Source organism: Chroicocephalus ridibundus, chromosome 3 (assembly GCF_963924245.1).
Source record: "Chroicocephalus ridibundus chromosome 3, bChrRid1.1, whole genome shotgun sequence".
Lineage (NCBI taxonomy): Eukaryota > Metazoa > Chordata > Aves > Charadriiformes > Laridae > Chroicocephalus > Chroicocephalus ridibundus.
This window is the reverse complement of record NC_086286.1, coordinates 62,730,357-62,750,774: the sequence shown is the minus strand read 5'-3', so window position 1 is coordinate 62,750,774 and position 20,418 is coordinate 62,730,357. Positions and strand designations below refer to the sequence as shown.

Genomic DNA, 20,418 nt, shown 5'->3' with positions numbered 1-20,418 from the left:
CCGACGGGGTGCAGGGAGGGCGGGGGGCGGCGGCGGCGGGGAGGGGGCGGGGGTCCCCGGGGGGAGGTAAAAGTAGTGCCGGCGGCTCCCGGTGCCGGGGTGCGGAGCCGGGGCTCCCCGGGGCGCTGCCGCCGCCCGCCGGTTCCCTCGGACCGCAGCGGGGATGGTGGCGGGGGCGGGGGAGGCACGGCCGCTGCCCGGGCGAAGGGCTCCGCGGTGTCCCCCTCCCTTCCCACCTCCCCCGGGGGGTTGAGACTCCTGGTTTTCCCCCTTTAATAAATAAATAAGTAGGAAGGGGAAAGGAAAAAGGAGAAGGAAAGGAGCTCTGGCTCCTCGACCGGCAGCGCGGCCAGTAACCCGCCCATCTGGTTGCTTTTGGCTCCGGGACGTTTTATGTGTAAGCAGCCTATTGAAAATAAATAAATAGCGTGTGAGCGGAATTCCACGCCCCCCCCCCCCCCCCCCCCCAATAAAGCAGCCCTAGCTGTTTGCACATTAACTTTTTGGAGATAGTACGAACTACTTGGGAATGCTGTTTAGAGGTGTGTTAGGATAACCCGGTGTGTTTTAGTTACCGCAAAACAGAGTGAGTCTCTTCCCACAATAATAGGATGTAGAATCTAAATTAACTCTAGCGAGGTTCGAAGTTTCCTGCGAAAATGTCACTGCACGCATGTTTTTCCACAATGCCTGATTCCTTTGCATCCATTTAAAAATATAAACGAACCATGTTGTAGACTTTAATTCTGAAGGCTAAGCTGTATTCTTAATTTGCTTATTGCTGTTAACGTGGGAATGTTTTGTCAAATAGGAGACAGCACCACAGGCTTTCCTTTTCCCCTTTTCTTTTCTTCATGGGTGTTTCAAAGAATAGTTCTAGTAATAACACATACATTTTCAGAAAAGCTCCATTATGTACAACTTCCCAGTCGTACTATCCCAGTCCAAGTCTTGGATGATTTCTTGTCCTGCCAAACATTGCATGAAAGAGAAATTTGACCGTTTCTAATAAATTTCACCATCCTGCTGAAGGTTTCACCCAGCAGCCAGCACATTAGAATTATACCAAGGTAGGTATCGGGAAACAGATGTAAGGAAACAGATGGACAAGTTAGAAGTTTTTGTTAAACTTCCTGTACAAAAATGTGTCCAAGCTCTTATGTGCAAAAGTCTATTGTGAGGGTATTTTGCCTGGGAGGGGGCTGTGGTGCCTGTGTTCCCTCGGCAGAACGCTAATGGGCAGTAATTAGGCTGGATTTCTAGTCTTAGCTAAAAGAAAAAAGTCACCTTGAATTCTTTCCTAACTGAAACCAACATTTTCAATCAGGAGCAATAAGAGACAGTTATCTGAAGATGTAAGTTATGGTGGTGCTCCCTCAATATTGCCAAGTAAATTCTAGTTATCACCATTTTAAGAGCACCCCACTTGTGATGAGACACTGGTAGTAGTGCCTCCGGAAGGTTTCACAGGAGAGCAGTCCCACTGTGCGTTCAGCCCTGTTGAAAACAGGAGAATATATCCTTGACGACAAACCATGGATGCAAGTAGGTTTCTGGGTGGCGAGGGTTCTTGGGTGTGCGATCATTTGTTTTCTCTAGTCTGCTGCGCAGGTATGGTCTGAATGCTTAATGCATTGCAAAGTTTGGGAAGACCCATCCAGATCTGATCAGGGCAGGAGAATAACTTCCATCGGCTCCCGTTCAGACGGATTGCCCCTTAGGCAAGGGGTCCTAAAATCTTCGTTGATTTTGGCATGCCGGCCAACTACAAGCCATTTAAGTCTTTGACAGCTGCTAGAGATTAGAGTTGAAGGGGATCCCTGTTTTGCACACGCAGGGGCTACAAATCTGTTTTAGTGCGAAGGAATCAATAGTGCATTCAGATCCCCAGTGAGCCACACAAAAGCAGCTGTGAGAAGTTACTTGCCTGTTTGCTGCCTCTTTTTCCCCCAGCCATGGCAGCCTGCGGGGGCTCAGATCCTGCCCTCTCATCCCTGCTCTTACCCCTGCAGGCTTCAGGGGGGCTGTCGGCTGGGCGCAGGGGGAGGGCACCGCTAGTAAATCACCGTGGGGTCTTTGGCTGGACTGATACAGTGAATGCGGTTTGATGTAGAAAACTAAAAAGTAAAAGTTTTTTCCTGAAAGTTACAGAGTGTTAGAAGAGATAAAATATATGCATAATACAATACTCAGTACAGACCCCAGCCAAAGTCCTGTGTTTTTAGGTTTTGTTTTTTTTTTTTTCTTAAGATTTACTTTAAATGAAACATTTTACTCTTGGAAAGGGAAATACATATACTGAAATCCTTACACAGACCAAGGTCCTCACGGCACTTTCCCGTTGGGTTAAGTGCAAGACTGAGGCCTAACCATAAAACTCAAAGTCCTTCTCGACTGGGCAAATGTAGGCTCATACCAGTTGGATTAGAGTGCCTATAAAGAGAGGAAGAATCGGATTTTCATGCCGCATTGTAACTTTCTTTAGCAGCAATGCTCTCTCGTTAGGGTTTGCCGTCAGCTGCGGGTGAGTGGGTGTTGAAGTATTTTGGACAGGAGGATGAGGGCTTTAATCATCTCCCATAAATATGAGTGGTAGATGGGCAGCAAAGCACATCTTAGCTGCCTGTGGACACCCACCAGGCAATCCTTTGCTCCGTCTCTTCCTTGGTTCCAGCTTTTCAGTTGTTTAGATAAATTTTCTAAAGCTGGTTTGTTATTTGTCATTGTTAGCAAATGTGAACAAGCAGCGATTACAAGAGGGGCTTGGGAAGACAGTATAGACAGTACAGATACATGGAAAAGTAGGAGTGAGTACTGTCCTTGTTCATCTTCCTTCCTCTTCTGTGATTTTCCCACGCCTGGCAGGACTTGATTAACTGCTCTCTTCCCCTTCATTGGCTGGAGTTCAGTGCTTTTGGGGGTTATCAGCCATCGTGTGCAAAGCTATCATTTCTGCTTTCTGATCTACAGCTCATCAAAAGGCAGCAGAGCTGTGTACTTTCTTCAGTCTTTTTTTTTCTTTTTGGATTTGTTCTCGGGTAGTTCAGTACCAGCTACAGTACTGGGAAATGGCCAAGTCCTCAAGTGGAAGCGTGATTGGCATATCGGGAAGGTAACACTTAAAAGCAGACCTAGTTAGGTGGCAAAAGATTTTTGTTGTTTCTTGAATAGCCATGCCTTGTCGAGAACGAAACTTGCGGTAAAGACAGATCTGCCGGTGTTCCTAGGAAGAGGTCCGTCAGTTCAGCATAGAGTCTGTGGAGCACAGCAGAGGGTCTGTGGAGGGGAAGGACAAGCTGCAAAGGGAAGGTCTCGGGAACCTCCTGCCCCAATGGTCAGGGTGCTCAGAGGGGCCAGTTGAAGACTGGGATCAGATCCCGGTGCTGACCTGCAGCGCCAAGTACGTAATCCATGGGCTTGTTTACTCTGGGGTGGGTGGGAGCTCCTCTCATCGTATACATTTTACAGAAACAGAACACAAATTGTCAGGCTTGTGTTTCATCCTATTATAGACCCAAAGTTTTTCCAAGCGCATGAAAACATGCTTTGACAGCACAGGAAAACCATTTCCCACCCAGCTTCCCCCCCGTGAGATGAAAGCAGCCCCTGGTAGGATCCTGTTGTTTGTTGACCTTGGCACTTGGTGAAATGATTATCGTAGGTCAGAAGTGAGCACGTTTCTCAGACTGCTCTTTCTCATCTCTCTTGGCTTTATGGGATTTCCTGTTCATTGACAAGGAAACGTCAGCTTCACCTGTGTCTGTGCAGAGGAATGGTAATTGCCTTAACAAGGCAACCTTATCTTAATCCTGAAATGAAATGGAAAACTAATATTTGTTTTGGCAGCTCTAGGTGTTGGTAAACAAACAAATTGGTTATCAGTGCAGCAACTTCATGGCTTGTCTCAGAAGAGAAGTTATTCCAGTAGTGCTCTTTGGTCGTAGCTACTTGTGAGCCTTACTGAGGGTGCTGTTCTGGAGCAAGCACTTCTGTTCCTGAGCAGGTGGACATGGAGATACTCAGAGGTAGCTTTAAATTCTCATCCTGACTTAGTCCACTATGTGCAGACAAGCCCTCACAGTAGTAATTGTCAATGAAGAAAAAAATGAAGTTGGTTTTTTCTCCTCCAGCTTCTGTTCTTTTCAAAAGTGGAAGAACTTTGAAATCATTCATTGCACTATACAGGAGGGTATCTCAAAGTATTTGCAGGCACAGTGAGCTACTCACAACATACCTGTTAGCTGGTCATTTCAGTTATCGGTGCACTTTATAAGAGTGGAAAGCGGAGATATTGAGCTGAGATGTCAAGTTCCCATTTGATGTGAAGCCCTAAATGACTTGTCCACAGCCACCAAGCAGGTTCTGGGCAGAGATCCTCATCTTGCTTATTTTTTCCAAGGATTAAATTGATTGAGGACTTTGAGGCTGAACCCTTGCAATACTGCACTGGGGATCATATTCCTTCTTTTCCCTTCTTTATGCTTTTGTAAATTATGGAAGAGTTATAAGTACAAAGGGAACTCTGTTTTCAGTTGCTGCTAAATTTACATCCAAAGCTTTTTAGTTTTTGTGGATCTGGAGCATGGCAAACTCTTTCCTCATCCTACCAGCATTGTCCGATGGGACTACAATTATGACAGCTCCAGAATTTGGGTTACTTAAGCAGGCAATTTTCCCCAGACTGTGGGCTGATTGAGTGGATATTTTAGATACTTAGTCAAAGGCATAAAAAGCCCGTGTTTTCAGACAGAATGGGTAGCCACAAGTTTGGCTGCTACTAATGGGAGCTGTAAGAACTCTTTTAAAAAAAATTAATCCTTGTGTGCCTTGAGCTGAAATATCAAAAGTAACAGCAACTACTGAAACTGTAGGTCTCGGCACCCAAAACCATTCTGATTTGTGCTGCTGGTGAGGGCCCAAGCGTGAGTGTGTGGAATGAATCACTGTAGAGAAAAGAAATTTTAAATATAACAGGTTTGTAAAATATGAAATGTATTTCCATGCTCATGGGTGCTGCCGTATACTGTGTGGTCTGCCAGAGCCTTAGCAGTTGCTGCCAGTTGGCCCAGACCGAGCTCCTCAGCTGCAGCGGTAACTCCCTGCAGAGGAGGCTGCAATCTGAGCCTTCGCTACGGGGCATGGCCGAGAGCAGAGATCCTGTAAGGACACGAGGACCAGCCACACTACAGGAACCGCGTGTGAACCGCAGGATGACGTGTGTGCGAAAATAAAAGCCTAATGCTCAACAGGTCCCAGGTTGGTGTCTCACCTCTTCCCATGCTGAGGCTGCTTCAAGGGTTACCGGGAATTCTTCTCACTTAGCTACCAGGGTACGTGACCTTTCGTGTCAGGCATGCTGGCTGAGATGCCTTCATGCACTGGTGTTTGGTAGCCACTAATCACCTGTTCGCAGTGTTAATCATCAACTTCCTCATCTGCCACAAGGAGGACAAGAGCTGGCTCCCGGGAGGTCAGTGTGGGCAGCGTGGCAGAGCTCTGCGGGCTGGCTGGGTTTGTGTAGAGTTGTCTTCTCAGATGACGTCCCTGACACCTCCCCCAGATTAAAAGCTCATGGCAGATCTCGTTTCCTCCTCGGCCCCCTGTGCTAAGCCCCACTGACAACTGATCCCACTCTGATGGATCTCAGCCACCCTTTGGATCAGTTGTCCTTCCTTCCTAGATCCTCTTCCTTGGCTTTCTTACTGCTCCTGGGTAATAGTGCCTCGTCCTTAGGTGGTGTTTTCTATTACAGATTTCATAACACTTTCCAGTCTTTTTTATAATATTTGTTGATTTAAATGGGAAGACTGAGCACAAGGAGGAGGGACAGCACCTAAGACACAGCCAGGAGGAAACCAAAGAGCTCCCAAGTCCTCGTTGGTGTTTGAGACTTATCACAGTCCCGCCTATTAAAAGCAGAAAAGGCAGGGACATTTATATCTTTCTTTGTATGTTTTTACCTACTTAAAGTTGTCCTTTACTCATTTTGGATGCTGGTGCTTTGTTTTTGAGATTTAAAAAAGGAAGAAACAGTAGCATTGCTGAAAAATACTTCTGAATCAGTTCTGGGTTTGGATTTATTTTTCATTTTAGTGTATTGTTTTAAAACATAATGATGATGATTAAAAAAATAGAGTGCGCTTAATGCTGTGCATCAATCAGTGATGGATTTTAAAAAAAATACTTCAGCAAAGAGCCAGCTTCCAGAACTTGTTTCTGCCCATCGTATTCAAATTGCAACAGTGGCTAGAAGAATACTTCTGATCCGCAGCAATGCTCTAACCAGCTGCCATTCAGTCCCATCTAGAGAAGTCATTTCTGAAGTATCCATTCATTGCCTTCTCTAGTTGACGTAAGGCGGATTCCAATGCGGGTTTTCCAATGGGAATCGTGACAACGTGGTAGAGGGATTTTCATTCGAGTAGGTCTGGGCAGGGCCAGTGCTAGGCATCAGAAAAAAGAGAGGAGGTAGTTTGGTGATGATAAAATGTCTCTAGTTACAGGCAGAGGTGGCTCTGGTCTATTTTGCTCCCAGCAGATCCCAGAGAGCGAGGCTGGCTGCTGCCGCCCCTGCCGAGACAGCAGCCAGGGTGCAGGTGTGTGTCGGGGAAGAGGTGGCTCGGTTTTGTCTGTGCCCCTGAGGTCAACAGAATGCAGTTTTGCCAACGCTGGTGAAAAGCCACCAGTCAGGTCTGGTTTCAAGCAACGCAAAGATATTGATGTTAAAATTATGTGCAAAACTAAATAAGGAAGAGAAATAAAATATGAGTACAAGCCATCAGCGGGGATGGTAATCAGACAGTGAGAGTTTTTTTATTTTATTTTATGCCCCCAGAACAAAACCAAAAGCAAAGAACCAAATGGAGTCATTTATATCCCCTCTTAGGTGGACTCTACAACCCTTAGACTGTCAAGTGTATTTTTGGGCAAATGTAAAATTACAGTGGGGCTCCCGAATGTGCTATTTCCAACAATGTTGTATGATAGAAATGGTTCAATAGGAACTAGGTAGGAAGGTCTCTCACTGTCTGTGACTGGAACTGGACTGGTTTCTCACTGTCTGTGACCTGAATCACATGGGTTACAGTGCTGAGTGTCTTCTCTTTTGGGTTTGTTTTTTTCCCCTGTTTTGTCCTGGATAGTACGATATGTGAATCAATTTAACCTTGCCTGTCTGCAGTCCACAGGGTGTTTTGGACTAACAATCTGTACAGACAGTGCAGTTACCTCTGTCCATCATGTGGAGGCTCATTATTAGGAAATTTGATTTAAGACTTGAGTTACTTGCAGGCTTTGTACAAGGTCGCTGCATAGGAATTAATTTCTTCTGTCCCTGACTTGGTTTTTGGGCACTTGGAAATAAAGTCTCTGTCAAAAGTGAAGATCTTATTTACCTTGATGTTCTCTCACTGCTTTGAACAGCTGTGATGATCAGTGTTAGTGGGGAAAAAAGCTAGGGAGAAATGAGGACCTAGGTTGCCTCACCATTGTATGGAAGTCTAGGGTATGCTGTCAGGTTGCATGCACATAAAATGAAAAAAAAATGTGAAGATAATGACTTGCCGTCTGTTTTGTGTTGATAAAGGGTTGACTAAGTGTGTGTTGGATAATACTCTTCTGTATAATACTAAAAATTGTGATAACACTGTTACTTGGCAATCAGAGTATTAGTACAGAATTCTGTGTCAATGATAGCTTTGTGAAAATTAAGTTTTGTATGAAAAGATGTAAACAGCAGGGGATTTGTTGCCTTTTTCTTCTCTGATTCCTGCTTTGGTTTCATATGAATTAGAGTGATGTTTTGTCAAGCAGAATTGGGCTGTGATACAGCTGTCCTAACATTTGAAACTGTGTGAGTGTCGTGGTTTCTGTTCCCAAAGATCAGCCTGCATCCCTCACCCTTGAGAATGTCCTTTTTTTATTAGTGTTGTGGGATGTCTTCACTCTGACCAACTGCCCAAACTGTCAGCAAATCCTCATCGTGTAGACGGGCAATCTTTGTTTCAGTGTTATTTAATCTTTTTTGTATTTTCTGCATCTGAATGTTTTTAATGTGTTGCCCAGGAAAAGTCCAAGAATGGTGCAGGGACCTTAAATGCTGGTTGGGCTTTTAAGCCTGGCCTATTACTGCTCTGCGCAAACAAATCACATAGTTTATAGTCTAGAAATAATTCATGAAAAAAACAGGTAGTCTGTAATGTTTATTGATTTAAGATACATAGGTAATTTGCACAATTAGAATAACTGTGATAGACCGTGAAACTTGATGTTTTCACTGCGATCATATAATTTACGTTTCCAACTTAAGCCATTACGGACAAGACTTAGAGGTGCACAGAGGCTCTTTTCCAGGCTTAGGAATTTTTCTTTAATGCTTGAAGCTTCAGCTCAGAAAATTAACTCTTGACTGGGGATTTGTCACCCTTGGTTGTATTTCAGGGGTTTACAGCCCAAAGCTTTGTTGATGCACACTAAAATTATTGTAATTTTGCTTGACTTTTTCTGCTGAAGAAGACAGGGCTCTTCTCCTTGCCTTCTGCCTGCGTGGCTGCAGAGCGAGAGCAGACAACAGAAGGAGATTCAGATCCCTACTTCTGTTTGGTAGCCAGCCAAACTAAGTAAAATGGCACTTGTCATGAGTGAAATTGGGTCTGAATGCCCAGGAAACTTCACGGGAGGGCAGCTTGTTGCTGGAGAAGATGGCGTGTTGAAGAAACAAACCACAGCAATGGGAGCTGGGCTCTGCTCTCCAGCTCAGCCCGCTGCAGTCGGATGCACGGGTGGTCTTCCTTCTCAAACCGGGAGCTGTGAAGCCAGTGCCATGTGCCGGTGTCCGTGTCTGCATCCTCAGCAAACTGCGGCCTCTGCTGATGTATCCAGATACTGATATAGGGCAATGTGTGTTGTTGCACGGATGCCAAAAGGCATAGCAGTTCATGGAAGAGTCACGATGCTGTAGCCCTAGGTTACATCTGTCTGTGCCCCAAGTCAGTTTTTGCCGATACCGTAGGGAGCGAGATGCCTGAGATGCTTACTCCTAGCCAGCATTTGCCCATGAGGTCCTGGTAAGCCTCAGTGTGGCTTGTAGATCTCCCACCCTCTACTGTCTAAGGGATGCATGGAGATTTCTAGTGCTCGGGCGCCAAACCAGTGAAGTTCACCAACACAGTAGCACCTCGATTAAAAAACGTGGTGTGACTGTGAATAGTGAGGGACTTTTCTCCCAGTTGCTTTCCTCACTTATAACCGCCAGAGATCAACTTACCTGAAGCATTTATGTCATAACAAGCAATATAAAGTCACCCAGGCTGAAAACTAATCTCCTGTGGGCTTTTTTTTGCTCTCTTCTCCCCCAGATCCTTGATGAGTCAACAAAGAAATGACACTTCTCATTGTGTGCTTGTGAAACAGATTCAGTGGGATGCAATCAAGTAGTTTGACTCACGTAACCACTTAAAGTTGTTATAAGCTGGTAGGAAATGATTTTTAGATACTAGTTGTCTTTACAAGGAGGAAAAAAAACCCCAAACAGTTCATTGCCAAGAAATTGGGCATGTTTAAATTATACATATATAATGTGTTATAATTTATCTCATTGGTAATAACTCAAAACTGGCTGTGCGTTTCCTTTCCTGTAAATTCATTCAGTGTGTCTGAAGATTACTGGTTTGTTTCTTGGAGTTTTATAGATTTATTGCATTTCTGAAGGGAAGGAAGTGTTGGTTTTGGCATGGATGCTAAGTATATTCTTGTTCTGAAAATGTGAAGCAGTGCTCAGTGCACTGCTAATCTGGCCTCTTTTAGGTTGATACAGGGGAGGGTGTAGTGATTTTCTTGTTCTACATGTTATACCACCATGCATGGTTGTTCTCTTCTGATGATTTATTCAAGTGATCGATAAAAAGAAGGAAAATACTAGTATTAAAAAGCCATATGTGATTTAAAACAATTGCACTAATTGCAGAGTAGCTCCTGTGCTTAAATTCTTGAAATGAAAAGTTTTAGAAAGCTGGTCTGACTCTTATAAAAGAAGACACCAGATTCGATTTCTTGTGAAGAAGGTGCTATTGTTATTTCTTACTTGAATATTGCTGCTTTTGACGTATGGAAGAAATACATAAGGCCTGATGGTGAGACATGAAAGAGACTGTGTCTGTGCAAGGGAGTGAACAATAAAATGGACATCTAAGACTGTGGATAAAGCCAAGTTGTCAAGTGCTGGACAAGCACCAAGCAGAAATGAAAAATGGCCTCTACTTTAGTTGGAGGAGAAAGTTGTGGAGAGTAGCAGAACATGAGCCAGCAGGAGAAGGCGGGAGATGTTAACTACAAAGCATTGCAGAAACTACATGACCATGACTTTTGGCTTTTAAAGCCTTTTGTTGGACAACAACATCACGTAATTGTGCCGTGTTATAAAGTGAACACGACTCTGAAGAGAGGAAGAAAGTTTTTGTTGGAAAAGTTTGGTGGAATTCACAGAGACCTGAAACTGAAAAAACAAGTATCTTGGACACTTACAGCAACACCTTGCTCTTAACTCCCCCTGGCACTGCTCCTCCTGCTGATTTAATTTTCCCATCACTACTGGAGGCAAGGGAGGCGGGGGGAGAAGAGGAGGAGGGCATATGTCAGCCAGACCCAGCAAGAGAAACAGCTTGCTTCTGAAACATTTAACACACCTGGAAACTCTGTAGCTTAGTTTGAAATGCAAAATAAAAAATGTGTTGAAGAGAAACGTATTTAATGTTAGTAATGGATCGCTAGCACCATGTCTTTTTGAAAGGAGAAGAGGAGGAAAAAAGAATATACCTTAATATCCGTCATCCATGAACGATGAAAAAACCCTTAAGAGCACAGAGCTAGCCTATTAGAAGGCATCCAAAAGCTAAGCATTATTTTCAATACATTTTAAGCAAAGGTTTGGGACTCTGCAGGTTTCGCTAGTTAGCAGAAGCTGGACACAAAATTTGGTGTGTAGCAGTGCCCGCTGTAGTGCACAGACAGATTATTAGTTTGGAAATGGCTGCGGCGCCTGAAGATGCACCCACCGATGCTTCGCTTCCCTTCCCTTCCCTTAGACGAAGTTACCCCCGCCTCAGCTCAGCCCTGCTCACGTACAAGTCTCTCCCAACTGCTCGAGTGCAAATTCAGCAAAATCTGTTAGTGTGGAAGAATAAAGGCCACGGGTTATCATGCTGGCGTGATGAGGAAGAGTTTGCGTCTTGTGTGATAAAGAAATATTGTTATCCCTTCACCGTGCTACAGATGGAGTATGCCAGACCCAAACGCCATAGACCAAGGAACTAAGTACAAATGAACCAAGTCAGGCCGTGGATTTTTGTGTTTGTACCTTTCAGCCAGCCATCCTGAAGGGATCTGTTTGTAGAGAAAACATCTCTCTCTTGCTCAGCCTACAGTGCATTTGGGGTTTCCTCAACCACAGAAGAAAAACATTGCAAGAAGCATCCCCAGAAGATGAAATGAACCCAAAAGCAAAATAAAATATTGCAGTCCTTTGTTAAGTGAGTTCACTGTGGTGGAGGAATACAGCTGAAGACAGCTGGCTAGTTAACCCTGTGGCTGTGGCTAACTCTTCCTTTAGCTTTTCGAGGGGAGCAGCCTCCTCAGGCCCTGCCTGCCTGTGGTTTAGCAGATAACAGCCTTACGCCCTGGCCGTCCCTGCCTGGGAATGCTACTGTTTAGCATATTTGGCAGCCTGTTTTTTCCCTGAAGGCTTGTTTCAGGGGATATACACCAGCAGGGCAGAACTGACCGCCAGTGTCTTTTCCTCAGCACAGGGGTGTCTGGTGGCACAGATCAGGTTTTTTTAACCCCCTAAGGTGCAGCACTGCTAATTAAATTAGCCATTTCTTAAAAACAAATAAATACCAGGCAGTTCAATCTCATAAAAAAAAATACCAGCATGGAACCCATTCTTTCTGGTTTAAGGGATTACTTACATGCCCAGATGTCAATGTGGGGAAAGCTTGCAAATCTAGAGAGATTTATTTTGTCTTACTCTGTGTATTTCTTCAATTCAATCTTTGCACTTACCATTTTTGGCTTTTTTTTTTTTTTTTAACATGCAGGGTTTTGAGACACTGCAATTATACATTAGAATTCTGCATTGGGAGGAAAGATAATTAACAGTCCACTTGAACCTTTGATTCCCAAGTGTGTTAAAAGACAGAAGTTTAAAGTTAGCATAGGGGCTGACTGGAGCGGGAAGGCAGTGTCGGTGATGGAGCTCAATGGAAAGGAGGCCATTTGGATTGGGAGCTTTGGGATGACACCTAAAGGTTTTTCCTCCTCTTCAGAGTTTGTGGTGTTGCCTGAAATAGGATCCCGTTTTCCCTGGTACCCCAGCACAGTCCATGGATCCTACCCTCCAGTAGGCTGCTCCAGCATCTCCAAGCCACTCCGTCTGGGTGCTTGGCTGGGCTGCTCTTCTTCATGCTGATGCCTGTCCAAACCCTGTTGATATGGGCCATATATGCGTTCACAAACGTGATACTGAGGAGTTTTGGTTAAAGTGAAAATTCTTAGAGAACTGGTTCCCAGTGACCGCTATTCATAAAAGCATGAAATGTCATGAGGTGTGCCAAAAAACCTTTGAGTTGGTTCCATCATACGTACCTCCACTGTTCAAGTTTAGTACATTATTCCTTTTCTTATACAGGAGCCAGTTAACAATTGGTTTTAATTTCATTTTATTCCTTCTAGAACAAGAAAATATTCAGTGAAGGTTAATGATGCTTTTCTAGCAATTTCTTTTAACTTGAGTCAGGCTGTGCTGTTGTGCTTACCTACATTCCTTGTGTTATATGTCTATATTGAAATACAGAAAATCCCTACCAAAGAATAATGTGGAAGTCTTCAATTTTAGTTATGTGGCTTCTGTATGTTTTTGTCATGTTTTGAGGTTTTTCCCTGAAATACCTTACCTTGTGTGAGCACTGCATGTGAAAGCTTCAATATGACAAGCCACTGATGTCCTTTTGTACTTCCTGCATGTAAGGGAGAAGACAGTCCCGTTGTGTTGGGCAGCCATTGGGTCAGCGGCCACCACGTGCAGCAACACCTGTGTGGGGCAGGAGCTGCATGGCGGGATGCACTGGTCCCGTTTTGGGTCCATCCCCAGGGTGAAAATTGCTGCTCCCTTCCAGAGCTCAGCATACAGCTAGGGTGAAAAGTGATCGCAGGGTCTAAAAATAGAATCATAGAATGGTTTGGGTTGGAAGGGACCTTAAAGATCATCTAGTCCCTGCCATGGGTAGGGGCACCTCCCACTAGACCAGGGTGCTCAAAGCCCCATCCAGCCCGGCCTTGAGCACTTCCAGGGATGGGGCCTCCACAGCTTCTCTGGGCAGCCTGTTCCAGTGTCTCACCACCCTCACAGTAAAGAATTTCTTCCTAATATCTAATCTAAATCTCCCCTCTTTCAGTTTAAAACCATTACCCCTCATCCTATTGCTCCATTCCCTGATAAAGAGTCCCTTCCCATCTTTCCTGTAGGCCCCCTTTAGGTACTGGATTGACATATAACGTTATGATATGTTGAATGATGAATGCTAAATATGTGTGCTGAGTACTTGAATGTTTGCAAGAATGGGAGGGAGGTTTAGGGAAAATTATAGTCCTTTCTCAAGGCAAGAAAAGTGACTGAACCCTTTATCACTTCTTTTCATTTCCGAAATGGCACAACCACTCCCCTAAGCTCAGGAAGGTTGCCGTCATTTGTTTGTAAGCTGCTTGAAGGCGCTCTTTTAAAGAATAATTATTAACCTTTTTCTATTTCAAAACCTGCTCTTATACAAAGCGTGTTTTGCTGGAGATGGAGTTACGCAACAGCTTTGTTCAGCATGGCAAAGAGAATTTTCCAGGAGGTATTTTCTAGAGGGAGGTAAATTGCCAGAAGCTGCAGGAGGGCCTTCCGCTCCTTCGGTCCAAGTTGGAGCTGAACGGGCTTCAAACAAGGCAGTCGGAGCAGCGCTGGGGGATGGCTGTGAAGGCATTGTGCCTCGCAGAAGTGCAGGAGGACTAGGTTCCACCCCTGGTTGCCAGCCTGCTGGCATGGGGGTGAGAGCATCCATCCTCCATGGGCTCTCTGCTTTCCTTTCCCTCCTTGGATCCCTGCAGCGATGCCATTTTGGGGGTCACTGAGCAGCGACCCAGGCGAGCCCTGGCTGCTGGGACAGGCTGCCCGCCTCTGGGCAAACCCTTGGAGAAAGACCCCCATGGAAAGACCGCCAGTAGAAACTCGGCATTTGCTCATTTTTTTGTGGGAGACTCGATCCGCATATCGGCTTATTATTAAATGAGGAGATAAATAGCCCTTTCTCTCCCTTGTTGGGTGCATCAGCTGCTGCGTGAGTTGCAGAAAGCCCAGGGTGAGAGCACAAGAAACCATGGGGACAGGCAAAAACTGCCTGCAGGAATTTCTGAAGTATTCCTGTGGGCTTTCCTAAGGGATGGCTCGCTTTCCCAGGGACCTCTGGAAACAGGCGAGCGGTCTGTCACAAAATGTTCCCTCTCTAGGAAAACATTTGGTAGTAGTTTAAAAAAGAAAACTTTACAGAGCTTAAATAAAGCCAAAGATGAATTTGGTGAACGCTGATGCTGTACATACTTTACTTAGGAGGATTTTAAATTTCTAGTGCTGCTTGGAGTTGCTAGCAATAGGTGCAGGGCTTGCCAGCCATATTTGGGCTTTTTGCACTACCTTTTTTTTTTAAAATCAGTTTCTTACTATGTCACTTCTAAGCACACAGCTAAACACAGCTTTTGCGTTCAGTTCATCTGTATTGGCACGGTCATGGCACTCACAAAGACACCACAGATTTTAAGTAATTGTAAAATTAATGAAATCCCAGTAATTATGAGAGGGGCGTCAATTTCATTCAATTTTTAAAGTAAACCGTTTTGGTGTTTTCATTTCTTTTTTTTATTACTCCTTATGACTACAGAGGTAAACCAGGCTATATGACCCTTGGGTAATTAAAGGCCAGAAAAAAGAAAAAAAATTAATGAAAACTGGTTTTTGTTAAGGGTTTAAAGCCAGTCTTTTAAGAAAATACGAAATACAGTGAAGTGTGTCGTTCCATACAGCGGGAGTGACCTTTGTCGGCATTAGTCTGGCTAAAGTAGGCTAAATGTTTCTTGACATCTGCGTTGGGTTTTGTACAAAGTAAATAAATCAATATATTATCTGATTCAGGACAAGCTTGAATACATCTTAATGGTAACCGGAAGGTTTAAAATTTCTCACTGGGCTGCAGTGACTGCTAACTCCTACCTGCGCCTGCCTTAGTAGGAAAAGGAGAGGAAAGGTGTTGCCGCACGGCAGTGGACTGGTGCGGGCTCTTGTAGCTGGGTGGGCTCAGATCCCGCCCCCCCACCCCACCAGGAAAGCAGGCATCAGTGCCATTTGAAACTCTTATTAATGATGCGTGCTGAAGCTAAGTACTGAATGAATACTGTTAGTCTGTGACAGGATAGCACTAAAATGGATTGGCAGGGAGAAGATGGGGTCTGGTATTTCTTCTGCGGGTAGTTGCTTTACAGCTCCAGGGATGCGCATCCAGCTCCAGCTAAAACAATTCAGTTTAAACTGGCATGTAGAAGTTCAAGTTGGCATTTTATTTTAGCCAACAGATGACAAAGATATATTTTATGATTGCTCAATGCCAATGTCTGAATGAGAGAGGTGTTAGAAAAGGACGTGCTGCAAACAAAATCATATGGACTTTTCAATAGCTAAAAACTTTTAAAAATGCAACAGCTGAGCAGGTGGCAATGAAAAATCATAAATCTGTTGTTCAAGCTGTTCTCTTTTGTTTTATACTTAGAGCTGGAGCAAGAATGGTCTTTATGGATTTTGTTTGTACAGCTCTTGTCACAAAGAGGTCCTGATCTATGACCAGCCCTCTTAAGCACCGCGATAACGCGGTCATTCATTATTAACAGAGAGCAGAGAAGTGAGGACCTCAAATACAGCATGAGACCAGCAAGTGGGGAAATGAAGGTATCAATTATGTATCTGCCATGTTGATGATGCTCTTGCAGAGTAGTTGTTTTCCCCTAAGGGAAGAATCTGCTGGAAGAGCGAAGCTTATTCCCAGTGCCTTCTCTGACAAAAAGACATCTCCCCACCCAAGGCCTCACCAAGCCCTTTTCTTTAACCCTTTTCCCTCCCAGGGGGGCTTGATACTTTGGTTAATCCTGGGCTGGTGCCTGGCCCTAAAGGGAGAGCGCTGCTGGCTCTCCCACAGGGAAGTGGGATCCTGGTTTCCAGCCTCACCTCTGTGAGCATCTGCACTCCCAGGGCACGCCGCGAACAGGCACTCTCCTGGCACAGCATCCCGGTGCGCTGTGCTGAAGGGGAACAGCTTTCCATTTGCAATTTGTTCCAACCAAAGCCTTTTGGTTATCTGTGCCTCGCTTCCGTAAACACTGATTCCATGGAAAAATTGAAGTCCAAAACTCATTTGAGTACAGCCTTCAAATCTATATAAAGATAGTACTATAATTCCACTGGGTTTTGCTGTAGTGATTTATGGTGCTACCAGCTGGCTTGGTGGAATTACTTTTTCTTGATTGTGTAGGAAAGGGAACACACTGGTTTTTAAAGTATAACTGAACCCCGTCACAAATCGCACATGGACCTGAGGGTCTGAGTTTAAATGGGCAAAGGAAGAGCAGCTGGGCCAACAGATAGGTCAGCTTGTGCCTGATTTTCCCCACCCTGGCCCTAATAGAGAACAAGATGCAGGGAATAAAACAGCTGTTTGCTGTGCGGCCGGGGATGGAGAGAGTAATGAAACATGATGCGGAATAAAAGTCAGCTGCAACTCGGCAACTCCCATTTCCTCATAGCAAAGAAGACAACTTAGACTGTGTTCAGAATTGTGATATTATAGGTACAGAGTGATACGGACAGTTTTTACAGGTTGTGGTTTTAGAGTTGACAAATTGGCATTTTGAGTGAGGGGAAGTGTGTTTAATCATTAATAGTTTCTTCTGAGCGTGTTGGAGTTTTATTATTGTTTATCCAAGCTGGTATCTAGCAACAAAGACAAACACTTTAAAGGCAGCTAAAAAGCTGAACTTTAAAAATAAACACAGTTTTCTCTACAAAGACTGCAAAGCTAATAGCTGTACAAACATTTGCAATGACAGCAACACTGAGAAATTTGCTGGTTGGATTTAAAAGTGTCCTTGACCTCCCCAGTGGGGTTCTGAGGCCAACGGGGTCACAAAAAGAAACTATTTGCTTCGAGTTTGACTTACACACATTTGGACAAGTGCAATATGCTGTTTCCTGTACTAGGAAAAAAAGGTGTTGAAATGGTGACAGTGTAAAAGAAAATGTCACTTTAAAAAGGCAGCAGAGCAAGCTCCGGGCTGTCCTGTACAGGGGGATTTAATTACATGACTGATCAAATTGCTCCTAAGGTTTTTTTTGTACGTAAACGTTGTATTGTAGATCAAGAGCTCCTCGCTAAAGAACTTAAGCACGAGGAAGTGTGGGGATGGGAGCCCACAAAATCAAACTTGTTCTCAGGTGTATAAACACGTTAATTGTGAAAGATTTGGTTAAAGATAGTAATAATAAAGGGAAAAGCACATGTGCAATGTTTATAGAGAATTGTATTTAGCAAGGGTGCTGGGTGATCTGGAATGAGTTGGGATGGGGTGGGATGGGGAGGAGAGATGTGTGCCTCCTTCTCCGGCTCCCTTTATGCAGAAGAGGAAAACAGGTAACGGTGTTAGCACTTTGGGCCATCATTGCTTGAATGTTGGATGTAGTGAAGGGGTCGGGGTGTGCTGCTGTGAGGAGCAGCTCTCGCACCCGCTGGCAGTGAGCTCAGGTGCAAACCTCATGGCAGAAGTCTTACACCTCTTCCCAAACTTCTCCTCCACCCCCTCCGGCTCTGTTCCTGCCCCAGCTCCACAGCACACCACCCAGCTCAGCCTGGGCAGCAAAACTGTTTGCCTGACCCTCCTCTATCAGGAGTAGGAACTGACTCAGCTTTAAAAGCCTAGGGAAAAGGTTATTTTTCTTCTGGCTCAGTGCAGCAATAAAGTGCAGCCTCACAAATGGTCACCAGCATGGTTGGTGGTTCAGCTGATGTTTCTGTCCTGGTGGTGTGAAAACACTGGCTGAAATGACCAGGAACCTGCTTGTGTGGGCAACACCTCTATCAAGCCGTACCTGCGTGCTGCCTCTGCTGACAGAGGTGGTGGCTTCTGGGGACACATCCAGCGAGCTGCGGGGAAACACCTCTGTCTTTCCAGGTGCACCAGGGAACAGCCAAGAGACATTGGAGAGGGATCAGCAGCTGGGTCCCTTAGCCGGTGCTGCAGTGTAGGCGGGTTGTTAGGGGTGTAAAAGCCTCCCTTGGGATGATGTACACCTTCAGAGGAACCAGCTGAGATCTGAAGCAGCCCCAAGCTTGTGTTTGCTTAGGTACAGGGAGGAGAGGAGCTAGAAACAGCCCAGAATAACTTTGGCCGTGCTTTGACTCTTTTGCTAGGTTTTTGACTTGGCTCAGATAGCAAGTAGTAGGGGCCATCTGAGAGTGGGCTGGTTCACTCTCTGAAGGCAAACGGGCTCCTAAGAGGAGTCGTAGGCATCTAGACCTGGCCGGGAGTTAGCAGCCTAACGGTATGGGGGCTGCTCATCAGAGTTTGCACCAGACAACAAGGTTTGCGTTTGCCTTGCGTCTTTCGGTTTCCCCTTCCCCAGGTTCCTCTGGACTATGTTTCTCATCTTGTCAAGTTCCTGGAAACACTGGGGATGGGACGTTCCAGTGGGGCAGTGACATGACATACCTATCGCCTCGGCTCTCTTGTCGGGAGGAGCCAGAACCAGGAACCTTCCCCCACCTTCCCTTTCCTCAGCGGCCATCACTGGTGCTCAGACAGGGCATCCAGGGTTTCCTGGGCCCTTTGGGGCCAATGGAGAGTAACTTTGTCACTAGCTGGAGAAGTGCGAACGGGGCCAAAGGCTTCCCTGTGACACGCTTGGCCTGGTTTTATCTCAGCATCAGTATTACATACCTATTAATTACCACAAAAATGTTTCCTTTTAATTCCTGTTTATTACCACACAGGAGAGGGGCCACGTAATCACTTCAGTTTATTTTCACACTTCTATCCGCTATCTGCTGGGAAGTTCTACCACTTGCCTGTAGCTAAAAATATTTGTTGTGAACTTATTATAGTTATTTTTCTCCCCTGTATTAAGGCTCTACCAAGAGAAGTCAGTAAGGAAATATTTCCAGTTCTGCAGTTCTGGTTTTCAGATGAGTCGTTTTAAACATATTACAGAATTTAAGAAGATGAGTATGTGCAGCTTACTTAAGGTGGAATTACAAAATTATCCAAAAAGATTTTCAAACTATAAATATAAATCTATACCATTGTACTCCAAGATTTATCCCTTAGTATTCTGACACAAGAAGCATTAATTTTCAGTCCTCAGCTGTTCAAAGTAGTTTGGTTGCTCTTTTATGTACACTGCTTTTAGTTGTTGATTTTTCTGTCCTCCCACATCCCTGTTACTGTGCCTGGGTTTTTTTTCCCCCTGTTGTTGTGGAGAAGTTGCTTGGAACCAGAATTTGAGCTTTGACCTGATGCTTCATATATCTGGAAAATGTTTTCCATTTGCTGCTTTTCACTCAAGTATTGGAGTTGAGAAAAAAGGAATAAGTAGCCTGCATTAAACCTGTGATCCCTTTCCTTCTGGTCAGAGCCAGCTGTGTTCAGGTCAGAGAGGAGGTAGCAAGATTTTTGGCCAGATCACTTTCAAACCTGTGTAACAGGATTGCTGAGCATTTGCTTAGTCCTTTCGTAGGAAGCCAAAATGATGGAATTTAAACATTTGGTTGAAGAGGAGGAAGTAGTGCAGGTGTTCTAATAAGGACTGCATGATGCTGAAATGTAAATAATTAATTTGCAAACACATGCTTGTGGGCATATTGCAAGCATAAGGTCAGGTCCTGATTTTTATTCAGGCCTTAAGCAAATCCCTGGTGTGTTTTGACACAAGGACCAAGTGAGAAGAGAGGTGGTGTGATGGTGGGGGTATAACTGCAGTGCTTGATGCACTGTAGAATGCCCCCAGCTCACATGCCAGCACAGATGAAGCAGACAAGAGCTCTGCACAGGCTCCTGCATCAGAAGCGTACTTTAGCCAGGCTGGGTAGCCCCGTTACTGCCTGTGGTATTTCCAGTGTCTCTACAGAGTGCCCTACAACCATAACTTTGGGTTTTTTCTGTAGAATTAACACAACAGGAGTGAAAACTATACTGTGAAGTAACTCTGAATCTGCATGTTACAAGTCGTTATCTGCATTTGGGTTGCATTAGCAAGAGACAACTTGCAGTTACTAATGTGATAGCCTGTAACTT

General features: G+C 44.8%; 1 protein-coding gene across 6 annotated transcripts in view; it reads left to right on the top strand.

The window, feature by feature from the left end:
- Positions 1-20,418, top strand: part of PHACTR2 (phosphatase and actin regulator 2) — a 138,491-nt gene that overhangs the window by 62,003 nt on the left and 56,070 nt on the right. The gene's annotated exons all lie outside the window — the stretch shown is intronic.